This window comes from Phyllobates terribilis, unplaced genomic scaffold (assembly GCF_046119375.1).
Source record: "Phyllobates terribilis strain yellow unplaced genomic scaffold, ASM4611937v1 Scaffold_187__1_contigs__length_3656778, whole genome shotgun sequence".
NCBI classification, from domain to species: Eukaryota; Metazoa; Chordata; class Amphibia; order Anura; family Dendrobatidae; genus Phyllobates; species Phyllobates terribilis.
Genome location: NW_027362947.1, coordinates 3,112,802 through 3,138,041, shown reverse-complemented (window position 1 = coordinate 3,138,041; position 25,240 = coordinate 3,112,802).

Sequence of the window (25,240 nt, the reverse complement as noted above, 5' to 3'; positions counted from 1 at the left end):
TGAATAATGGGCCCACATAGTGCTCCATACAGTATAATGGGCCCCTCATAATCCTCCATACAATTTAATGTGCCACCTCATAGTCCTCCATGCAGTATAATGGGCCTCACACAGTCATCCATACAGAATAATGGGCCCCATATAGTCCTCCATACAGTATAATGGGCCTCACATAGTCCTCCGTACAGAATAATGGGCACCACATGGTCCTCCGTACAGAATAATGGGCACCACATAGTCCACCATACAGAATAACAAGCCAACTTATTGTCCTTCATACAGTATAATGGGCCCCACATAGTCATCCACCCAGAATAATGAGCCCCTCATAGTCCTCCATACAGAATAATGGCCCCAAATAGTCCTCGATAAAATATAATGGGCTCCACATAGTCCTCCATAGAGAATATTGGCCCCACATAGTACTCCATTCAATATAATGGGCCCCTCATAATCCTCCCTACAGTATAATGGGCCTCACATAGTCACCCATTCAGTATAATGAGCCCCACATAGTCCTCCATACTGAATAATGGGCCAACATAGTGCTCCATACAATATAATGGGCCCCACATAGTCCTCCATACAGAATAATGGGCCCCACATAGTCCTCCATACAGAATAATAGGCCCCACATAGTCCTCCATACAGAATAATGGGCCAACTCATTGTCCTCCATACAGAATAATGGGCCAAACATAGTCCTCCATAAAGAATAATAGTCCCTAGATAGTCCTCCATACAGAATAATGGGCCCCGCATAGTCCTCCATACAGAATATTGGCCCCACATAGTCCTCCATACAGTATAATGGCCCTACATAGTCCTCCGTACAGGATAATAGGCCCCACATAGTCCTCCATACAGTATAATGGGCCTCACACAGTCATTCATACAGAATCATGGGCCCCACATAGTCCTCCATACAGTATAATGGGCCCCACATAGTCCTTCATACAGAATAATGGGCATCACATTGTTCTCCATACAGAATAATGGACCAACTCATTGTCCTTCTTACAAAAAATAGGCCCCACATAGTCCTCAATATGAAATAATGTGTCACCTCATAGTCCTCCATACAGTATAACGGGCCTCACATAGTCATCCATACAGTATAATGAGCCCCACAAAGTCCTCCACATAGTATAATGGGACTCACATAGTCCTCCATACAGAATAATGGCCCCACATAGTCCCCCATACAGAATAATGGCCCCACATAGTCCTCCATGCAGAATATTGTGTGCCACATCGTCCTCCATACACAATAATGGCCCCACATAGTTTTCCATACAATATAATGTGACACCTCATAGTCCTCCATACAGTATAATTGGCCTCACAGTCATCCATACAGTATAATGGGCCCCACATAGTCCTCCATACAGAATAATGGGCACCACATATTCCTGCATACAGAATAATAGGCCCACATAGTGCTCCATACAGAATAACGTGCCACCTCATAGTCCTCCATACAGTATAATGGGCCCCACATAGTCCTCCATACTGAATAATGGGCCCAAATAGTGCTCCATACAGTATAATGGGCCCCTCATAATCCTCCATACAATATAATGTGCCACCTCATAGTCCTCCATACAGTATAACGGCCCTCAGATAGTCATCCATACAGAATAATGGGCCCCACATAGTCCTCCATACAGTATAATGGGCTTCACATAGTCCTCCATACAGATTAATCGGCACCACATAGTCCTCCATACAGAATAATGGGCCAACTTCTTGTCCTTCATACATTATAATGGGCCCCACATAGTCATCCACCCAGAATAATGGGCCCCTCATAGTCCTCCATACAGAATAATGGCCCCAAATAGTCCTCAATACAATATAATGGGCCCCACATAGTCCTCCATACAGAATATTGGCCCCACATAGTCCTCCATACAATATAATGTGCCACCTCATAGTCCTCCATAGAGTATAATGGGCCTCACATAGTCATCCATACAGTATAATGGGCCCCACATAGTAGTCCATACAGAATAATAGGCCCCACATCTTCCTCCATACAGAATAATAGGCCCCACATAGTCCTCCATACTGAATAGTGGGCCCACATAGTGCTCCATACAGTATAATGAGCCCCTCATAATCCTCCATACAGTATAATGGGCCTCTCATAATCCTCCATACAGTATAATGGGCCTCATATAGTCACCCATACAGTATAATGGGCGCCACATGGTCCTCCACACAGTATAATGGGCCTCACATAATCATCCATTCAGTATAATGGGCCCCACATAGTCCTCCATACAGAATAATGGGCCCCACATCTTCCTCCATACAGAATAATAGGCCCCACATAGTACTCCATACTGAATAATGGGCCCCACATACTGCTCCATACAGTATAATGTGCCCCACATAGTCCTCCATACAGAATAATGGGCCAACTCATTGTCCTCCATACAGAATAATGGCCCTCACATATTCCTCCATACAGAATAATGGGCCCTAGATAGTCCTCCATACAGAATAATGGGCCCCACATATTCCTCCATACAGAATAATGGCCCCACATCGTCCTCCATACAGAAAAATGGCCGCACATAGTTATCCATACAATATAATGTGCCACCACATAGTCCTCCATACAGTATAATGGGCCCAGCATAGTCTTAGATACAGAATAATAGGCCCCACATAGTCCTCCATACATTATAATGGGCCCCACATAGTCCTCCATATAGAATAATGGGCCCCACATAGTCCTCCATACAGTATAATGGGCCTCACATAGTCATCCATACAGAATAATGGGCCCCACATAGTCCTTCATACATTATAATGGGCCCCACATAGTTCTCCATATAGAATAATGGGCCACACATCTTCCTCCATACAGAATAATAGGCCCCACATAGTCCTCCATACTGAATAATGGGCCCACATAGTGCACCATAGAGTAAAATGTGCCCCACATAGTCCTCCATACAGAATAATGGGCCAACTCATTGTAATCCATAAAGAATAATGGGCCCCACATATTCCTCCATACAGAATAATGGGCCCTAGATAGTCCTACAAACAGAATAATGGGCCCCACATAGTCCTCCATAAAGAATAATGGGCCCAACATAGTCCTCCATACCGAATAATAGGCCCCACATAGTCGCCTATACTGAATAATGGGCCCACATAGTGCTCCATACAGTATAATGTGCCACCTCATAGTCCTCCATACAGTATAATGGGCCCCACATAGTCCTCCATACAGAATAATAGGCCCCACATAGTCCTCCATACTGAATAATTGTCCCACATAGTGCTTAATACAGTATAATGGGCCCCTCATAATACTCCATACAGTATAATGGGCCCCTCATAATCCTCCTTACAGTATAATGGGCCTCACATAGTCACCCATACAGTATAATGGGCCCCACATAGTCCTCCACACAGTATAATGGGCCTCACATAGTCATCCATACAGTATACTGGGCCCCATATCTTCCTCCATGCAGAATAATAGGCCCCACATAGTCCTCCATTCTGAATAATGGGCCCACATAAGGCTCCATACATTATAATGTGCCCCAGATAGTCCTCCATACAGAATAATGGGCCATCTTATTGTCCTTCATACAGAATAATGGGCCCCACATATTCCTCTATACAGAATAATGGGCCCTAGATAGTCCTCCATACAGAATAATGTGCCCCACATAGTCCTCCATACATAATATTGGCCCCACATAGTCCTTCATATAGTATAATGGCCTCACATAGTCCTCCATACAGTATAATGGCCCCACATAGTCCTCCATACAGTATAATGGCCTCACATAGTCCTCCTTACAGGATAATAGGCCCCACATAGTCCTCCAGACAGTATAATGGCCCCACATAGTCCTCCAGACAGTATAGTGGCCCCATATAGTCCCCAGCGTCGCAGGTCAAACACAATCACCCTGAGAGCCAGACTTGGCCCGTGGGCCAGAATGTGACACGTGTGCTCTACATAGCGCACCTGTAGGACTGGTATCTACTACTTTATGCTCACCGTATGGTGGGAATATTGGTTTTTGTACAGCAGTTTTGTCAATGATCAGTATATAGTCAGTACTGTAGTGCTGGTGATATGCGGTTATGGCCTGTTGATACATTGTGTAGTATTAATGGTAGTATCTCTATAAATTAAAATTAAAAATTCTAAAAAAATATCTGATTCATGACGGATAATTGGCACAAGTCCATTAACCTTCATTCAGATGCACGTGGTGGATCACTGAGGCGTCACATCACTTTTTTATATACGATATGTATATCTCTTTTTTTATTTTTTTTTTCTTTAGTGCAGACACTGAGGCGTCACATCACTTTTTTATATATGATATGTATATCTCTTTTTTTATTTTTTTTTTTATTTTTTTTTTCTTTAGTGCAGACACTGAGGTGTCACATCACTTTTTTATATACGATATGTATATCTTTTTTTTTTTTTTTTTTTCTTTAGTGCAGACTACCCCTCACCTCCAATATACTCCTGCGACCTATACTGTATTTATAGTCCGTAAAATGAGAAACTTTGACTTTAGGGAGAGAAACTTTTTTTTCTGCTAATATAATGAGCCGCCCCTGCTGAACACCCTCCTGCTATAGAAAGCTTAACTACGGCGAAAATTTAGGAGATTTACCCTGAATACACGTTGCCTCTGTCCCTTTTCCCAGAAGCTCATTTGCATATGTCACTGATGGAGCTCAGTGATTGGCTGACACAGTAGCTCAGTAGTTAGTGCAGCCCTGCCCACACAGCGCTTCATTGTAGTCTTCATCCTGCCGCCATAGGCCCGGGCTGCAGACAAACGGTTTATAGTGCGACAGTTATTGTAAAACTTGTTATTCATGATGGATGTGCTCTGCTCTAGGAAACGCCCCAGACATCATCCAGCAGGGGGCAGTGTTAATGCCTTCATCAGGCTCTCTTTCCCAACAGTAAGCAGTGATGGATATCTGCTCTGTCCTAATAGAAAGGGGTTGTCTAATAACTGATGCAGATGGGAGCAGAGCGACCCCATTGATTTCTGCATGATGTGATTTTTTTCTGAGAGCGGTGTACGGACACAAGGACTTACCATTGAGCCCCCACACAGCTTATGCAGGCGCTGCGCACTTCAGAGTGGTCTTTTGACCAATAGGTGCTGGGATCAGGACTTTATATCCCATTGATTGGCAGCATAAACAGCACCTAAAATATATACAAATGATTGATACATTTTTTAAGTATTTTTATTTTTTTAAGTGGGAAGGATAGATATCTTTATAGTCTCTAGCAACAGCTATGGCTTCAACACCAAGACCGAAGAAAAATGTTTTTTTTTCCTAATCTATAGGGGATTTGAAGATCCAATCTCCTGATCACTTAGATCAGGGCTTTTCAGTCTTCTTATCATTGGGGATCACTTTTTCTTATGGGGACTTTTATGTTCTGTCCCTAACCCTGCCCCCTTTTGGGCTCATCAGAAATTCTCACTTCTAGGTGGGGTTAAAATAAAACCCACTACACTTTTTGTCCAATGGGTGTCAGCACATGCTCCTTGGGGTGGGGTCTGCATCTCTGCTTTGTTCTTACATGAATGAAATAAACCATTTTCTGGTCTCCATGGGAATCAAACCCACAACCGCTATCATTGCCGGTAACAACTAAAGCTATGAGCAACAGCCTCTGCTGATATCACTGGGAGGATTTTCGATATTTGCACAATCTGAACCCACAGGCAAATGCTACTGATACATAGAGATACATCTATACATAGCAGTGTATTTTTTTGTCCCTGTATTATAGAGGGAAATTAAAAGATTTTTTTCCTATAACATTACTAAAAAATAATGAAAAACAATTACAATAATGGCATTTTCATTGAGCTTTTTAAGATAATAAACATCACAAATCAGCAAATACCATGGACATATGTGTTCCTGTACCTATAACGACCCGCACAACACAGCGATCAGACGATTTATGGCAGGGATGGCAAACTCAAATACACAGATGGCCAAAATTAAAAACTTAGACAAAGTCGCAGGCTAATGTTCATATTTAAAAAAATGTCTAGAATTGCAGACGTTTTTCCCTATCAAATATGATGATGAAACTTTTGTTAAAGGGGTTGTGCCACGAACAAAGTACATTTAATTAATAGATCTTAGAATAAAATAAAAGACAATCACAAAAAGGGCATACTGGAATAATATAATGTTATGTAAGAGCAGTAAAAAGCAAATGGCCCAATGGCCTAATTTAAATATGTAATAACAAAAGATAAAAAACTTTGACTTAATAAATAATACAGATAATAAAGTATGAAGCAAAAAAAGTGCCTCCCAAACACAGTATGATACCATCACAGTGATTTCCTCCATGGTAACCCTCCACACACACGGTATGATGACCCTACTGTGACCCCAACACAATGTGATGTCGCAACTGTGATCCCCACAAAGCTCTCCATACAGTATAATGGGCCCCATAGAGTCCTCCATACAGAATAATGGGCCTCACATAGCCCTCCATACAGAATAATAGGTCCCACATAGTCCTCAATACTGAATAATGGGCCCACATAGTGCTTCATACAGTTTAATGTGTCACCTCATAGTCCTCCATACAGTATAATGGGCCCCACATAGTCCTCCATACAGAATAATAGGCCCCACATAGTCCTCCATACAGAATAATGGCCCCACATAGTAATCCATACAGTATAATGAGCCCCTCATAATCCTCCATACTTTATAATGGGCCCCTCATAATCCTCCATACAGTATAAGGGGTCTCACATAGTCACCCATACAGTATAATGGGCCCCACATAGTACTCCACACAGCATAATGGGCCTCACATAGTCATCCATACAGTATAATGGGCTCCACATACTCCTCCATACAGAATAATAGGCCCCACATAGTCCTCCATATTCAATAATGGGCCCACATAGTCCTCCATACAGTATAATGTGCCCCACATAGTCCTCCATACAGAAAAATAGGCCAACTAATTGTCCTCCATACAGAATAATGGCCCCCACATATTCCTCCATACAAAATAATGGGCCCTAGATAGTCCTCCTTACAGAATAATGGCCCCCACATATTCCTCCATACAAAATAATGGGCCCTAGATAGTTCTCCATACAGAATAATGGCCCCACATAGTCCTCCATACAGAATAATGGGTCCCACATACTCCTCCATACAGAATAATGTGTCCGACATAGTCCTCCATACAGAATAATGTCCCCACATCGTATTTCATACAGAATAATGGCCCCACATAGTTATCCGTACAATGTAATGTGCCAACTCATAGTCCTCCATACAGTACAATGGGCCTCATAGTCATCCATACAGAATAATGGGCCCCACATAGTCCTCCATACAGAATAATGGGCACCACATAGTCCTCCATACGGAATAATGGGCCCACGTAGTGTTCCATACAGTATAATGTGCCACCTCATAGTCCTCCATACAGTAAAATTGGCCCCACATAGTCCTAGATACAGAATAATAGGCTCCATATAGTCCTCCATACTGAATAATGGGCCCACATAGTGCTCCATACAGTATAATGGGCCCCTCATAATCCTCCATACAATATAATGTGCCACCTCATAGTCCTCCATACAGTACAATGGGCCTCACATAGTCATCCATACAGAATAATGGGCCCCACATAGTCCTCCATACAGTATAATGGGCCTCACATAGTCCTCCGTACAGAATAATGGGCACCACGCAGTCCACCATACAGAATAATGGGACAACTTATTGTCCTTCATACGGTATAATGGGCCCCACATAGTCATCCACCCAGAATAATGGGCCCCTCATAGTCCTCCATACAGAATAATGGCCCCAAATAGTCCTCGATTCAATATAATGGGCCCCACATAGTCCTCCATACAGAATAATGGCCCCACATAGTCCTCCATACAATATAATGTGCCACCTCATAGTCCTCCATACAGTATAATGGGCCTCACATAGTCCTCCATGTAGAATAATGGGCCCCACATAGTCCTCCATACAGAATAATGGGCCCCACATAGTCCTCCATACAGAATAATGGGTCCCACATCTTCCTCGATACAGTATAATGTGCCACCTCATAGTCCTCCATACAGTATAATGGGCCTCACATAGTCCTCCATGTAGAATAATGGGCCCCACATAGTCCTCCATACAGAATAATGGGTCCCACATAGTCCTCCATACAGTATAATGTGCCCCACATAGTCCTCCATACAGAATAATAGGCCCCACATAGTCCTCCATACAGAATAATAGGCCCCACATAGTCCTCCATACTGAATAATGGTCCCACATAGTGCTCCATACAGTATAATGAGCCCCTCATAATCCTCCATACAGTATAATGGGCCCCTCATAATCCTCCATACAGTATAATGGGCCTCACATAGTCACCCATACAGTATAATGGGCCACACATAGTCCTCCACACAGTATAATGGGCCTCACATAGTCATCCATACAGTATAATGGGCCCACATAGTCCTCCATACAGAATAATGGGCCCCACATCTTCTTCCATACAGAATAATGGGCCCCACATAGTCCTCCGTACAGAATAATGAGCACCACATAGTCCACCATACAGAATAATGGGCCAACTTTTTGTCCTTCTTACAGTATAATGGGCCCCACATAGTCATCCACCCAGAATAATGGGCCCCTCATAGTCCTCCATACAGAATTATGGCCCCAAATAGTCCTCGATACAATATAATGGGCCCCACATAGTCCTCCATACAGAATAATGGCCCCACATAGTCCTCCATACAATATAATGTGCCACCTCATAGTCCTCCATACAGTATAATGGGCCTCACATAGTCCTCCATGTAGAATAATGGGCCCCACATAGTCCTCCATACAGAATAATGGGCCCCACATAGTCCTCCATACAGAATAATGGGTCCCACATCTTCCTCGATACAGTATTATGTGCCACCTCATAGTCCTCCATACAGTATAATGGGCCTCACATAGTCCTCCATGTAGAATAATGGGCCCCACATAGTCCTCCATACAGAATAATGGGTCCCACATAGTCCTCCATACAGTATAATGTGCCCCACATAGTCCTCCATACAGAATAATAGGCCCCACATAGTCCTCCATACAGAATAATAGGCCCCACATAGTCCTCCATACTGAATAATGGTCCCACATAGTGCTCCATACAGTATAATGAGCCCCTCATAATCCTCCATACAGTATAATGGGCCCCTCATAATCCTCCATACAGTATAATGGGCCTCACATAGTCACCCATACAGTATAATGGGCCACACATAGTCCTCCACACAGTATAATGGGCCTCACATAGTCATCCATACAGTATAATGGGCCCACATAGTCCTCCATACAGAATAATGGGCCCCACATCTTCTTCCATACAGAATAATGGGCCCCACATAGTCCTCCGTACAGAATAATGAGCACCACATAGTCCACCATACAGAATAATGGGCCAACTTTTTGTCCTTCTTACAGTATAATGGGCCCCACATAGTCATCCACCCAGAATAATGGGCCCCTCATAGTCCTCCATACAGAATTATGGCCCCAAATAGTCCTCGATACAATATAATGGGCCCCACATAGTCCTCCATACAGAATAATGGCCCCACATAGTCCTCCATACAATATAATGTGCCACCTCATAGTCCTCCATACAGTATAATGGGCCTCACATAGTCCTCCATGTAGAATAATGGGCCCCACATAGTCCTCCATACAGAATAATGGGCCCCACATAGTCCTCCATACAGAATAATGGGTCCCACATCTTCCTCGATACAGTATAATGTGCCACCTCATAGTCCTCCATACAGTATAATGGGCCTCACATAGTCCTCCATGTAGAATAATGGGCCCCACATAGTCCTCCATACAGAATAATGGGCCCCACATAGTCCTCCATACAGAATAATGGGTCCCACATCTTCCTCGATACAGTATAATGTGCCCCACATAGTCCTCCATACAGAATAATAGGCCCCACATAGTCCTCCATACTGAATAATGGTCCCACATAGTGCTCCATACAGTATAATGAGCCCCTCATAATCCTCCATACAGTATAATGGGCCCCTCATAATCCTCCATACAGTATAATGGGCCTCACATAGTCACCCATACAGTATAATGGGCCACACATAGTCCTCCACACAGTATAATGGGCCTCACATAGTCATCCATACAGTATAATGGGCCCACATAGTCCTCCATACAGAATAATGGGCCCCACATCTTCTTCCATACAGAATAATGGGCCCCACATAGTCCTCCGTTCAGAATAATGAGCACCACATAGTCCACCATACAGAATAATGGGCCAACTTTTTGTCCTTCTTACAGTATAATGGGCCCCACATAGTCATCCACCCAGAATAATGGGCCCCTCATAGTCCTCCATACAGAATAATGGCCCCAAATAGTCCTCGATACAATATAATGGGCCCCACATAGTCCTCCATACAGAATAATGGCCCCACATAGTCCTCCATACAATATAATGTACCACCTCATAGTCCTCCATACAGTATAATGGGCCTCACACAGTCATTCATACAGAATCATGGGCCCCACATAGTCCTCCATACAGTATAATTGTCCCCACATAGTCCTCCATACAGAATAATGGGCCAACTCATTGTCCTTCTTACAATAAAATAGGCCCCACATAGTCCTCAATATTGAATAATGTGCCACCTCATAGTCCTCCATACAGAATAATTGGCTCCACATATTTTTCCATACAGAATAATGGGCCCCACATAATCCTCCATACAGAATAATGGGTCCCACATAGTCCTCCATACAGAAAAATGGCCCCACATAGTCCTCCATACAATATAACCACATTGGCCGTAACAGGTCATGCCTAGTTATAGTTGTTCATTAAAGTCAGATGCTTCCTAATGAGTCACGATCACACATGGGTCAACAGGTCAATAGCAACAATGCCATAGTGTTAAATGATTGCACACAGTCCTTATAAAACAGCATGGAGCCGGCCCCCCGAATTATCACCGAGGTATTATACACTTTACAAGTCACAAAATATAAGTCCAGCCGTAAGTGGCACAGTATAATGTGTTGGCAAGTAAAGTGACAGGCAAAGTAAGATCAAAGCTGGTGGAGATTATCGTGCAAAACATTATTGGAATTTAGAAGTTAAATTAAAGGGATTCTATCAATTCTGACATCCAAATCAAAGTAATCACAGGTCCTTGTTGGGGTTCTTGCACTTAGGCCATTAATGACATCAGTGTGCAATCAGTGTGTGATCAGTGTGTCATCAGTGTGTGATCAGTGTGCCATAGTGTGATCAGTGTGCCATCAGTGTGCCATTAATGTCATTGGTGTGTGATCAGTGTGCCATCAGTGTGTGATCAGTGTGCCATTAATGTCATTAGTGTGCCATCAGTGTGCGATCAGTGTGTCACCAGTGTCATTAGTGTGTCATAGTGTATGATCAGTGTGCCATCAGTGTGTGATCAGTGTGCCATTAATGTCATCAGTGTGTGATCAGTGTGCGACCAGTGTGTGATCAGTGTGTGATCAGTGTGCCATTAATGTCATCAGTGTGTGGTCAGTGTGTGATCAGTGTGCCATCAGTGTGTCATCAGTATCATTAGTGTGTAATCAGTGTGCCATTAATGTCATCAGTGTGTCATCACTGTGCGATCAGTGTGCCATTACTGTCATCAGTGTGCCATCAGTGTGCGATCAGTGTGCCATTACTGTCATCAGTGTGTCATCAGTGTGTTATCAGTGTGCCATTACTGTCATCAGTGTGTCATCAGTGTGTTATCAGTTTGCCATTACTGTCATCAGTGTGCCATAGTGTATGATCAGTGTGCCATCAGTGTGTCATCAGTGTGTGATCAGTGTGCCATTAATGTCATCAGTGTGTCATAGTGTGTGATCAGTGTGTCATCAGTATCATTAGAGTGTGATCAGTGTGCCATTAATGTCATCAGTGTGCCATAGTGTGTGATCAGTGTGTCATTAGTATCATTAGTGTGTAATCAGTGTGCCATTAATGTTATCAGTGTGTTTTCAGTGTGCCATTACTGTCATCAGTGTGCCATAGTGTGTGATCAGTGTGCCATCAGTGTGCCATTAATGTCATCAGTGTGCCATAGTGTGTGATCAGTGTGCCATTAATGTCATCAGTGTGTCATAGTGCGTGATCAGTGTGCCATCAGTGTGTGATCAGTGTGTCATCAGTATCATTAGTGTGTGATCACATGACCAGCGGTGGTGCATGCATGATGATTCCATATGGATTGCACTGAGTGACAGTTGGAAGTGACAGTTGGAATTGCCCAGCGACAGTGGAGGAGATGTCGTCTGACCCAAAGCAGAGCAATAATATGGATGCAAAAGAGGAGGCGATTGTGGTGAGGACAGAAGGAGTGAAGACTGGAAAACCTTCCCATGACACATCTGATGATGAGAGGAAGTCTTCAGTCAACAGGACAAAACAACCAGTCCACAAGAAAGAAGAAGTAGAGGAGAACGTGGTGAGGAGAGAAGGAGCGAAGAGACTAAGACCTTCCCATGACACATCTGATGATGAGAGGAAGTCTTCAGTCAAACAACCAGTCCAGAAGAAAGAGGAAGCAGAAGAAAAGGAGAAGGTAGAAAGTCAGATGATGGGAGCCAAGAAGAGAGGAGCCATCTTCATCTCATCGGGGGACAAAAAGGAGAAGAAAAGAAGAAGGATTACATCAGGACAGAAACCCATGGATCTAAAGCAGAAGGCTGAAGAAGCTGAAGGAAGCAGCGGTGTTCGGCCAACCGGCTCCAAAAGCACAGTCTCTGATACTGATACCATCAAGAGGAGATTATTATTCCATCATGTGCTTGGCCAGGGAAGTTTTGGGACGGTCCTGCTGGCGGAAGATTCATCTACCCGCAAACATTTTGCTGTTAAGATCATCGGCAAAAGAGCCCTGCTTGCTGAAGGTGATGAGCGTGTGATGGTGGAGCGACGGGTTTTACAGCTGGCATCTGGGAGCCCCTTCCTTGTCCACGCAGACTTTGCATTCCAGACCAAGGTACAGTATTGATTGCTCGATATTAGGAAATGTCACACGTACCACACACTGCTCTGCCTCATGGACCCCACTGATATCATCTTCTTACATCTCAATGTAGCGTGTCCCAAGGTAACCACAGAATATAAGATTAATGTGACACTTATACACATGGGATATTGTGGCCCTACTGTTATTAATATAATTCATTGTGGGGCGCGGTACATTGGGAATCATTTATTAACAGCTTTTACTTTTCCAGGTCAGTTAAAACAATCTTAGCTGATCTCTAATTGGTTAGTATGGGTAACTAGTTTTCTAGTAGGCAGATTTATTAATGAGGCCCAATGTACCCCGCTCTATAAATGATTGAAAATATCAGATGTCATCATAGAGGTCAATGAACTGTAAAAATTCACTTCCCCCGGATTTCATGATTCTAATTGGGTGACTGGTAATATTTGTATCATTTACAGTATTAGCTGTGCACTCTATCGTTTGTAGGCATCAATGCCATGTAGTAGTCTATGGACATTTATATCCACTCTGTGATCGGGGCTGTTACAAAAGAGGCTCGATATTCTTTGTAATATTCAACCTGCTGCTGCAGAACCTCTTCCTGCCGTCATCACCTTCTTGATATGACTTATACATTGCTCTGAAGGAAATTTTTTGTATAAAGTAAAATGTGTTTATATGTTTTTTTTGGACTCTATGCCATTTCTTTGACACTATAATTTTGCATATTATTATCTTGTATAGACATGGGATTTCAGAATAGATTAAATGTATTTGTTATTTTTGTTATTTCCTGGATGACATTGTATTTTGTGTATACCATATGGGGGACCCTGTGTACACTATATGTCAGGGCTATTGACTTTTGTGCACTTTATATACAATTTGAAAATGTGTTATTTTTGTATACAAGTATTATCTGTATCTTAATAAAGTTTTTTTAATTAATGGTGGGACAATGTTATGTACTTGGGGTCACTTTTTTTTGTATGAATATACTGTAATAAAGTACCAAATCCACTGTCTTTGAGTGAAACTTCTTCTAACTTAACCAACTAATGGAAAAAATGGTATTATATTGAGCAGGGGCGGGCTGGGCCAGGGGGCATAGGGGCACATGCTCACTGGGCCGGCCACCAAGCAGCTGTTGAGGGCCGCCCAGCCATCTGCTGCTTTAGAGAACGCAGGGCGGCCCTGTATATGTAAATGTGTACATGTGCCGGCCAGGCGTCTGCAGCGCAGCACAGCAGGCACTGCTCACATTCTTCTGCCTGCCAGAGAGAAGCTTCAGCCGCTGAGCAGTACCGGAGAGCAGACATCTTTGATTCTTATAAGTCTGAGCTCCGGATAGTGGTCAGGACAGGAGATTTATACTTTTTGTAGAGTGTGGAAGTGGCAGGACGCTGCTCACCTCCTGACAAGTCCAGGGCCAGATCCTGAATGTTATCTATGGTCGCTCTGCTGATGATCAGAAAGATTTATTGTAGCAGATGGACCCTTCATGCAGGTTGGGGTCGTGCTGTCAGTGTGAGATCATCGGCTCTCGATCTGTATGAATGTTCAAATCACATCGGACCCGAGATAGAGACACTGCAGACCTGACTATAAAGACCCCTGCCCCAGACTGATCCTGCACCGACTACAGGACAACACAGATTATATATATATACCGCCATCTCTACAAAGTGATGTCTTGTAGTCGGTGCAGGATCAGTCCAGGGCATATATGATCTAATGTCAGTGCACAATATAGAAATATGAATATCAAAAGACTGACCGTCACTTCCAAACAGAAAACAGGTGTGTACAGGCATACCTCCCAACTTTGGAAGAAGAGAAAGAAGTACAGATCGGCAAATTTGGCCATGCCCCTGGCCACACCCATTTACCATTTCTTATTCCCAGGGCTGGCTCCAGGTTTTCGCAGGTCCCGGGCCAAAGAGTCTCAGTGGGCTCCTTTAACACATACCATGATACGTGACACACAGATATGGCAGAGAAATCCCTGTGCAAGCCCCCAAATGACCCTTTTCCTGTGCAAGCCCCCAACATTACATCCTACCCTGTGCAAGTCTCTCAACATGACCCCCTTCCCTTTGAAAGCCCCCAACATGACCTCCTACCCTGTGCAAGCCCCCAAATGCTGAGACTTGTAATCCTTATTCCTCACTAAGACTATGTTAATACTAATGATGACAAAAAGTACAAAAAAGTAATAGTACTTGTAGTGCCATACCCTTTCCTACTTCAATTTGCCTGATGACAGAGCTGCTGGGACTTGTAGTGCCCGATCCTACCCAGTAAATAACAGCACATTATAGCCCCTCTCTATATACTAACCCCTTCCTACTGTACTTGCATGATGACAGAGCTGCCTGCATGCTGGGACTTGTAGCTTCGCTCTCCACCCCGTACACAATGCTAATCTTCACCACACCCCTATGTAATAACAATATTACACTTCTGTCTCCCACATCTCCCTGTCAAGTACGAAACTGTATTTCCCGGCAGCCACATAAAACCACATCTAGGGAAACAGGAAGTTCAAGGATGCAGTGTATGCTAGGAAACGTAGTCCTAGTCCAATCTATATACACCCACTATGCACTTAGCATGCGGTTAGAGTCAGCCATCTTCTCAGTGCACAGTGACAATGCGCTCTCTCACCAGCTCTGGTCAGAAGTAATGAGACGGTAACAGAGTGCACTGTCATTACACATTGTAAATAAAAAAGTAGACCAGTGTCGCCCCCACAAGTGATGTCAGATAAGAGATTCAGCAGCCAGGTATCAATTAACTGAATGCTGGACCAGAGTCCCACATATCGATCCGCTCACCTCTGGTTATGTCCTTTCTTTGTAGTAGACCTAGATACATTTAAAAATGTGGTGCAAATTTTGTTTAAGGTCATGTGCAAATGTTGCATGTTTGATGCATTTTTTTCAGCACAAATTTGGCACTGAAAATATGCAACGTTTTTCTGTCCCAGCAAAGTGAATGCAGACATCGCTTATTTTTTTCCTAGCAGATTTGCATCAGATTCAAATCTGAAGCATGTCAATTCTTGTAGCTTTTTTCACCCATGCTAATGAGTGGGGAAAAATACGCAACAAAAATGCAAGTAAAAAACGAGGCAAAAACAGGTGTATTTTATGAAGAGTTTTCTCTGCCAAGACATCAGGATTTGCAACAGAATTTTCTGCTGCAAATCCTGAATGTTTGCACAGAACTTAAGGTTATATGCACACGTTAAGTATTTGCTGCAGATGTTTCTGCACCAAAAATGTGTCCATTGGCAGGAAAACCGCTGCATAAAATCCACACGTTTTTGCTGAAGTTTTTTATGCGTTTTTCTCCACTCATTGGAATGGGGGAAAACACTGAAAGAATGGACATGCAGCAGATATGAAACTACTTCAAATCTGCAATTAAGAAATAAGCAACGTGTGCATGAGATTTCAGATATCTCAATCACTTTGCTGCGTTTTTTGCAGCAAAAAAGTGGGGAAACCGCAGCACAAAGGCAACGTGTGCACATACCTTAAGGTGGTTGTTCTTGTTAAAATCTAAGCATTAGCTAAACGAGTGCACATTAGAAAAACCACAGAAGGAATTGAGAGGCAGCGCTCTGCAGAGCCATACACTGTACTAGTCAGTGTTACCTAGCCTTATGTATGACTAGCTTTAGGCAGCGCACACGTTTTTAGAGGTGCAGTAAAGCAAGGTACGCTGTGCTGTTCTACACCCCTGAGAAAAACGTATGCCAGGAGTAATGGTGGTCACACAAGTATAGGGGTACTACAGAGTTACCTAGAAATGTCGCTTTTTTTTGTTTGTGTTTTTTTTGCAAATCTACACACTCAAGCAAGTCACAATTGAACTCAACAACATGAAACGGGTAAAAGTATATTATATATGACTAACTTATTATGCTGTATATACCAGTATATATCAGTATTGCACATACAGTATACAGAATATATGTCTGGTATATATTATAGTATGACAACAGACATCAGATATTACACTATCACATATTATCTATATGTAATATCTAATGTCTGTGCACTTAGTATGTTGCATACAGTATACAGAGGAATATGTGACTGGTGTGTGATACACAATGTGAACAGACATCATATGTCTGTACGCAAAGTATAAGGCCTCATTCACACGTCAGTGTGTCCGGTACATGTGGTGATAGTTTTCACACGAACTGGAGACACTTACACATGTAGACCCATTAAATGAATGTGCCTGTGCACATGTCAGTGTGTTTCCACGGACCATGTGTCCGTAGGCAAAACATGCTGAAATGTCAATTTTTTGCACACCGTATGGGTCGGAAGATGTCCAACACACGCGCACACATCTGTGTGTCATAAGTATGACACGTACCAGCGCCTGGGAATCAGCGTACAGTTAGCGCTGTTACGAAGCGCCGGATGCTGGAGGCATCTCTCATCATTGTCCCCTGCTTGCGCTGAGATCAGCCAGCAGGGGACAATGTTAAGAGTAGTATTCTGCTCCTTCTGTCTCCAACAAGTGTAAAAATAAGAATAAAATAAAAAACACATTATACTCACCTGTCCGAAGTTGAAATAATCCAGTCTTCCACGATGTAATCCATCTAACCGACATTTGTTCATCAGCGTGATCAATGGCTTAAGGCGATCACACATGCTGAGGAACAGAGGAGAATGACTCGCTGCAGCGAGCGGGCCCCTGAACTGCGCTGAGTTCACTGACCAGTGTCCTGTCACTCACTAAGCTCAGAGCAGTTCAGGGGCCCGCTCGCTGCAGAGAGTCATTCTCCTCTGTTCCTCCGCGCGTGCGGTCGCCTCAAGCTACCGATCACACTGATGAAGAAATGTCGGTCAGATGGATTACAGCGTGGGACACTGGATTATTTCAACTTCGGACAGGTGAGTAGTGAGTATAATGTGTTTTTAGAGCTCGTACCTCTTCCATACAAATTATAAAATATAACTTTTAATATCTGTATTAAAATTTTGACAGCCATAAAATAACAAACCACAACATCAGTGCACAATAAGAGGAGGGGAGGGTGCCTCACCCTATTTAGGCCCTATTTCACCCTACCTTGCCGCGGAGGTTGGCACCCTATTTTCCTGTGCAATGGCGCCCACGCTCAACGATGACTCTCCCTGGGATCCCTATAACACCCTATATTGACGGCCAGTGGGGTACAGGGATTCTTAGTGGAGAACACACAGTTTCTTGTGACAAATAGAAACAATGCAAAAAATACTCAAAAAGTTTTTATGTATCTGTAGCCCTGATCAGTACAATTCGACCACAGATACAGAAGGGTGCATGAATATAATCAAAGCGCATAACATGGATCAATTTTTAAAATCTTGTTTGCTCGAAATCATGCCACATAGAAAGGGGAAACGCGTTGAGTTGTACAGGCATTGAGTCATATATGCACGATATATTTTCATTCATGACATGTAATCTTAGTTGTGCAGGCATTAAGTCATATATGTATAGATTTGGTAATATATTTTGATTCATGACAGTTAAACAGTGGCCATGAGCTACATATGAATTGCCTTGAGCTATTTGGGCATTTAATTGTGGTTACATCTACTAAGCAATATTTATTTGTATTAAATGGATCCCTGGTCCAAGACAATTTATTAACTGAGATCATGAGCTATATATAAACTGATCGGGCATTGAGTATTATCTTGAAACTAGATGGTGGCCCGATTCTAATGCATCGGGTATTTTAGAACATGTATGCGGCCGACCGGGCGCGACTAATCAGCGAAGCAGTGTTTAAATGGGTTGTGCACTACTTTAAATTAATCCCCCAATGCATCCTCCAGGGGCCCCTAATGAATTTTGTGCTAGTGAGGACCGGGGAGCGGCGCTGCCTGTGTGGGTACTTCCGCAGCGAGCAGCTGACCTCCGGCTACATCCGGTACTTCCGGCTACATCGCCGCTGACCTCCATGCGGCTACCGTAGGGAGATCATCGGCTAGGACCGCTGATCTCCCGACGGCAAGTGTGAAGGGAGGACCGGGGAGCGGCGCCGCCTTGGCCACCGGTCGGGGTACTTCTGCTGCGAGCAGCCAGGAGATGACCGGCTACCGCCGGTCATCTCCCGGCTGCATCGCCGCTGACCTCCATGCGGCAGATGAGCCGCTAACAGCCGCCATCTTGTTCTGAAATCCCGAGTCGCTGATTGGCCGTGGCCGGACCAATTAGCGACGCGGGATTTCCTGGACAGACAGACAGACAGACGGGATAAGCCGATTATATAGTAGATGGATCCTCTGTCCATGTCATGGAAATTAAGTAGTGCACTTTAAGATTTATCCTTCTATGTGGCATGATTTCGAGCAAGCAAAAAAGATTTTAAAAATTGATCCATGTTATGCGCTTTGATTATATTCATGCACCCTTCTGTATCTGTGGTCAAATTGTACTGATCAGGGCTACAGATATATAAAAACTTTTTGAGTATTTTTTGCATTGTTTCTATTTGTCACAAGAAACTGTGTGTTCTCCACTAAGAATCCCTGTACCCCACTGGCCGTCAATATAGGGTGTTATAGGGATCCCAGGGAGAGTCATCGTTGAGCGGGGGCGCCATTGCACAGGAAAATAGGGTGCCAACCTCCGCGGCAAGGTAGGGTGAGATAGGGCCTAAATAGGGTGAGGCACTCTCCCCTCCTCTTATTGTGCACTGATGTTGTGGTTTGTTATTTTATGACTGTCAATATTTTAAAACAGATATTAAAAGTTATATTTTAGAATTTGTCTTGAAGAGGTACGAGCTCTGTGAATTGTTAGTTTGGTTGGTACCGTAACTACACTGCTCAAAAATATAAAGGGAACACTCAAATAACACATCCTAGATCTGAATGAATGAAACATTCTCATTGAATAATTTGTTCTGTACAAAGTTGAATGTGCTGACAACAAAATCACACACATATCATCAATGGAAATCAAATTTATTAACCAATGGAGGCCTGGATTTGGAGTCACCCCCAAAATTAAAGTGGAAAAACACACTACAGACTGATCCAACTTTGATGTAATGTCCTTAAAACAAGTCAAAATGAGGCTCAGTATTGTGTGTGGCCTCCACGTGCCTGTATGACCCCCCTACAACGCCTGGGCATGCTCCTGATGAGCTTGCGGATGGTCTTCTGCTGGATCACCTCCCAGACCTGGACTAAAGCATCCGCCAACTCCTGGACAGTCTGTGGTGCAATGTGACGTTGGTGAATGAAGCGAGACATGATGTCCCAGATGTGCTCAATCGTATTCAGGTCTCGGGAAAGGGCGGGCCAGTCCATAGCTTCAATGACTTCATCGTGCAGGAACTGCTGACATACTCCAGCCACATGAGGTCTGGCATTGTCTTGCATTTGGAGGAACCCAGGGCCAACTGCACCAACATATGGTCTCACAAGGGGTCTGAGGATCTCATCTCGGTACCTAATGGCAGTCAGGCTACCTCTGGCGAGCACATGGAAGGCTGTGCGGCCCTCCAAAGAAATGCCACCTCACACCATTACTGACCCACTACCAAACCAGTCATGCTGAAGGATGTTGCAGGCAGCAGATCGCTCTCCACGGCGTCTCCAGACTCTGTCACGTCTGTCACATGTGCTCAGTGTGAACCTGCTTTCATCTGTGAAGAGCACAGGACTCCAGTGGTGACTTTGCCAATCCAGGTGTTCTGTGGCATTTCTTTGGAGGGCCGTACAGCCCTCCATGTGCTCGCCAGAGGTAGCCTGACTGCCATTAGGTACCGAGATGAGATCCTCAGACCCCTTGTGAGACCATATGCTGGTGCAGTTGGCCCTGGGTTCCTCCAAATGCAAGACAATGCCAGACCTCATGTGGCTGGAGTGTGTCAGCAGTTCCTGCACGATGAAGTCATAGAAGCTATGGACTGGCCCGCCCGTTCCTGAGACCTGAATACGATTGAGCACATCTGGGACATCATGTCTCGCTCCATCCAACAACATCACGTTGCACCACACACTGTCCAGGAGTAGGCGGATGCTTTAGTCCAGGTCTGGGAGGAGATCCCACAGGAGACCATCCGCAGCCTCATCAGGAGCATGCCCAGGCGTTGTAGGGTGGTCATACAGGTAAGTAGAGGTCACACACAATACTGACCCTCATTTTGACTTGTTTAAAGGACATTACATCAAAATTGGATCAGCCTGTAGTGTTTTTTTCCACTTTAATTTTGGGGGTGACTCCAAATCCAGGCCTCCATTGGTTAATACATTTGATTTCCATTGATGATTTTTGTGTGATTTTGTTGTCAGCACATTCAACTTTGTACAGAAAAAAAGTATTCAATGAGAATATTTCAATCATTCCGATCTAGGATGTGTTATTTGAGTGTTCGCTTTATTTTTTTTGAGCAGTGTATATAGATCGTTTACTGTGATTCTTATAATGTGTTTTTAATTTTATTCTTATTTTTACACTTGTTGTAGACAGCGGGGGCAGAATACAACTCTCAACATTGTCCCTTGCTCGCGCTGATCTCAGCGCCAGCAGGGGACAATGATGAGAGCTGCCTCCATCACCCAGCGCTTGGGAACAGCGCTAACTATACCGCTGATTCCCAGGCGCCGGTACGTGTGATCCTGCTGTGGCATATGGGCGGCACATGGTTGCCACACGTATGCCACACAGGGAGACACGGACATCTCCGGTACTGGTTTTTCCAGTACTGGAAATATCAGGACGTGTGAAAGAGGGCTAGCACATACAGAATAATATATTACTTGCATATAGTACTGTTATACAAACATCAGATGTTATACAGGATACACATTGTTGTATGTATATTCATATATCTGACAGTGTGTGTACTGTATAACATCTCATGTCTGTACACAAAGTGTAAGGGTATGTGCACACGTTTAAGCACCACTCCAGCATTTGTTTGTTCTCAGCACTGGAGTGGCGCTTTAAGTGTAAGCCCCCTGCCCCTGGTCATATACTCATCCTCCAGCATCTTCCCCGGTTTTCAACACCGCTCCGGTCCAGCGGCACCATCATGTGAGTGCAGCTTCTGAGTGTCCGGAAGTCAGAAGTTACGTCACAAGCTCTCAATACAGGTCTATGAGAGCCAGAACGAGGCTCACATAGACTTGTATTAAGTTTTGACCTCCAGCGCACTCCTTGAAATACAGGAGCTGCAAGCAGGTCACTTTTCACAGGAAACAAACGGGCGCGGTGTCGAAAACTGATGAAGGCTACAGGTGGGTATCAGATAGGGGGCAGGGGACTTACATTTAAAGCACCACTCCAGCAATGCAATAAAAAAATGCTGGAGTGGTGCTTTAAGTATTTGGTGCAGAAACTTCTGTACCCTTTCTGCATCTCTTGGCAGAAAAAATGCTGCATATAGTAGACACGTTTTTGATGTGTTTTTTTTACTTGCGTTTTTATTGCAGATTTTTCCCCACTCATTAGTATGGGTGAAATCTGCAGCAAAAATACTTAAAAAATTTACATGCTGCAGATATTTTGCCCTTCAAGTTTTGTGACGAATATGTTAAGAAAAATCTGTCATAATTTGCAATGTGTGCACAGGTCCTAACACACAGGATAATATATGACTTATACAGTATATACATTGCTGCATGTATATACAGATATATCACAATGTGTATACTGTATAACAGCTGATGTCTGTATTATTCTTTATACTATAGTGGTATACTATGTGCAAAGATATACAATGAACTATGCACTGGACTGATCATTCCTGCACCTGGCACAGGATATACTGTACAAGTGCTTCTCACAAAATTAGAATATCATCAAAAATTTAATTTATTTCAGCTCTTCAATACAAAAAGTGAAACTCCTATATTATATAGAGTTATTACAAACAGAGTGATCTATTGCAAGTGTTTATTTCTGTTAATGTTGATGATTATGGCTTACAGCCGATGAAAACACAAAAGTCATTATCTCAGTTAATTAGAATACTATATAACACCAGCTTGAAATTTTTTTTAATGTTTTTAAAATCCGAAATATTGGTCTACTGAAATGTATGTTCAGTAAATGCCCTCAATACTTGGTCGAGGCTCCTTTGGCATCAATTACTGCATCAATGCGGCAATGTGGCATGGAGGTGATCAGCCTGTGACACTGCTGAGGTGTTATGGAAGCCCAGGTTGTGCTGATAGCAGCCTTCAGCTCGTCTGCATTGTTGGGTCTGGTGTCTCATCTTCCTCTTGACAATACCCCATAGATTCTCTATAATAGATTCTCTATGGGGTTAAGGTCAAGCGAGTTTGCTGGTCAATCAAGCACAGTGATACTGTTGTTTTTAAACCAGGTATTGGTACTTTTGGCCGTGTGGACAGGGGCCAAGTCCTGCTGGAGAATGACATTTCTATCTCCAAAAAGCAGAGGGAAGCATGAAGTGCTCTAAAATTTCCTGGTAGACGGCTGTGCTGACTTTGGTCTTGATAAAACACAGTGGACCTACACCAGAAGATGACATGGCTCCCCAAACCATCACCGATTGTGGAAACTTCACACTAGACCTCAAGCAGCTTGGATTGTGGCCTCTCCACTCTTCCTCCAGACTCTGGGACATTGATTTCCAAAAGAAATGCAAAATTTGCTTTAATCTGAAAACAACACCTTGGACCACTGAGCAACAGTCCAGGTCTTTTTTCCTTGGCCCAGGTAAGACGCTTCTGGCGTTGTCTATTGGTCATGATTGGCTTGACACAAGGAATGTGACACTTGTAGCCCATGTCCTGGATACGTCTGTGTGTGGTGGCTCTTGAAGCAATGACTCCAGCAGTCCACTCCTTGTGAATCTCACCCAAATTTTTGAATGGCCTTTTTTAACAATCCTTTCAAGGCTGTGGTTATCCCGGTTGTTTGTGCACCTTTTTCTACCACACTTTTTCCTTCCACTCAACTTTCCATTAATATGCTTGGATACAGCACTCTGTGAACAGCCAGCTTCTTTAGCAATGACCTTTTGTGGCTTACCCTCCTTGTGGAGTGTGTCAATGACTGCCTTCTGGACATCTGTCAAGTCTGCAGTCTTCCGCATGATTGTGGAGCCTACTGAAACAGACTAAGGGATCATTTTAAAGGCTTAGGAAGCCTTTGCAGGTGTTTTTTCGTTAATTATTCTAATTTACTGAGATAATGACTTTTGTGTTTTCATTGGCTGTAATCCATAATCATCAACATTAACAGAAATAAACACTTGAAATAGATCACTCTGTTTGTAATGACTCTATTTAATATACGAGTTTCACTTTTTGCATTGAAAAACTGAAATAAATTCCATTTTTGATGATATTTTAATTTTGTGAGAAGCACCTGTATATAACATGTGATGTCCAGTGTCCATACTCAGGGTTGATCAGTCCAGTGCAGGATTCTGTATTGTGTCTCTGGTCACTCTGAGGTATAGGGACAGAGATTTATTGCAGCAGACTGAACTTTCCTGTGGATCTGATGACGCTGGAGCCGATGAGCTGGCACTGACAGAGCGACTCTGAGGGTTCAGACTCCTGCAATAAATCTCAGGGGAAATCATCAGAGCGGCCACAGACACAATCCAGGACCCCACACAATCCAGGTCCCTGTATTTATCAGCAGGTGAGCAGCGTCCTGCCATCTCCTCACCACACAGAGAGCTGAAGTTCCTACTCTCAGATGCCTTCTGTCTGTCCCGCCCACATGCTCCTCTGCGTCAGTAAGAAGATGCAGCCACGCTCCCTCTACTTCAGCAGACGGACGACGCACACACCATTCAGTGGGCGTGTTTGCTCCACTGTGATGCGACCGGCCTGCACTTACTGTATACAACAGCATCAACCCACCAGTGGCCTTAATCAGCTGCTTAATGTCCGGCCCAGAGGGCATATGCCCCTCTACCCCCTGACCCAGCCCTCCCCTGCTCACATATGAGTGAAGTGACTGTGTGATGACTGCTGGAACCTGCAAGCAGAGCTGAATCCTGACAGTGAGTATATTACACACTGTTTGGATTGGCATGCTACAGGGCTTCATTTTATAATTAAAGGGTTTGTTCAGGTTTGAGATGAAAGTCT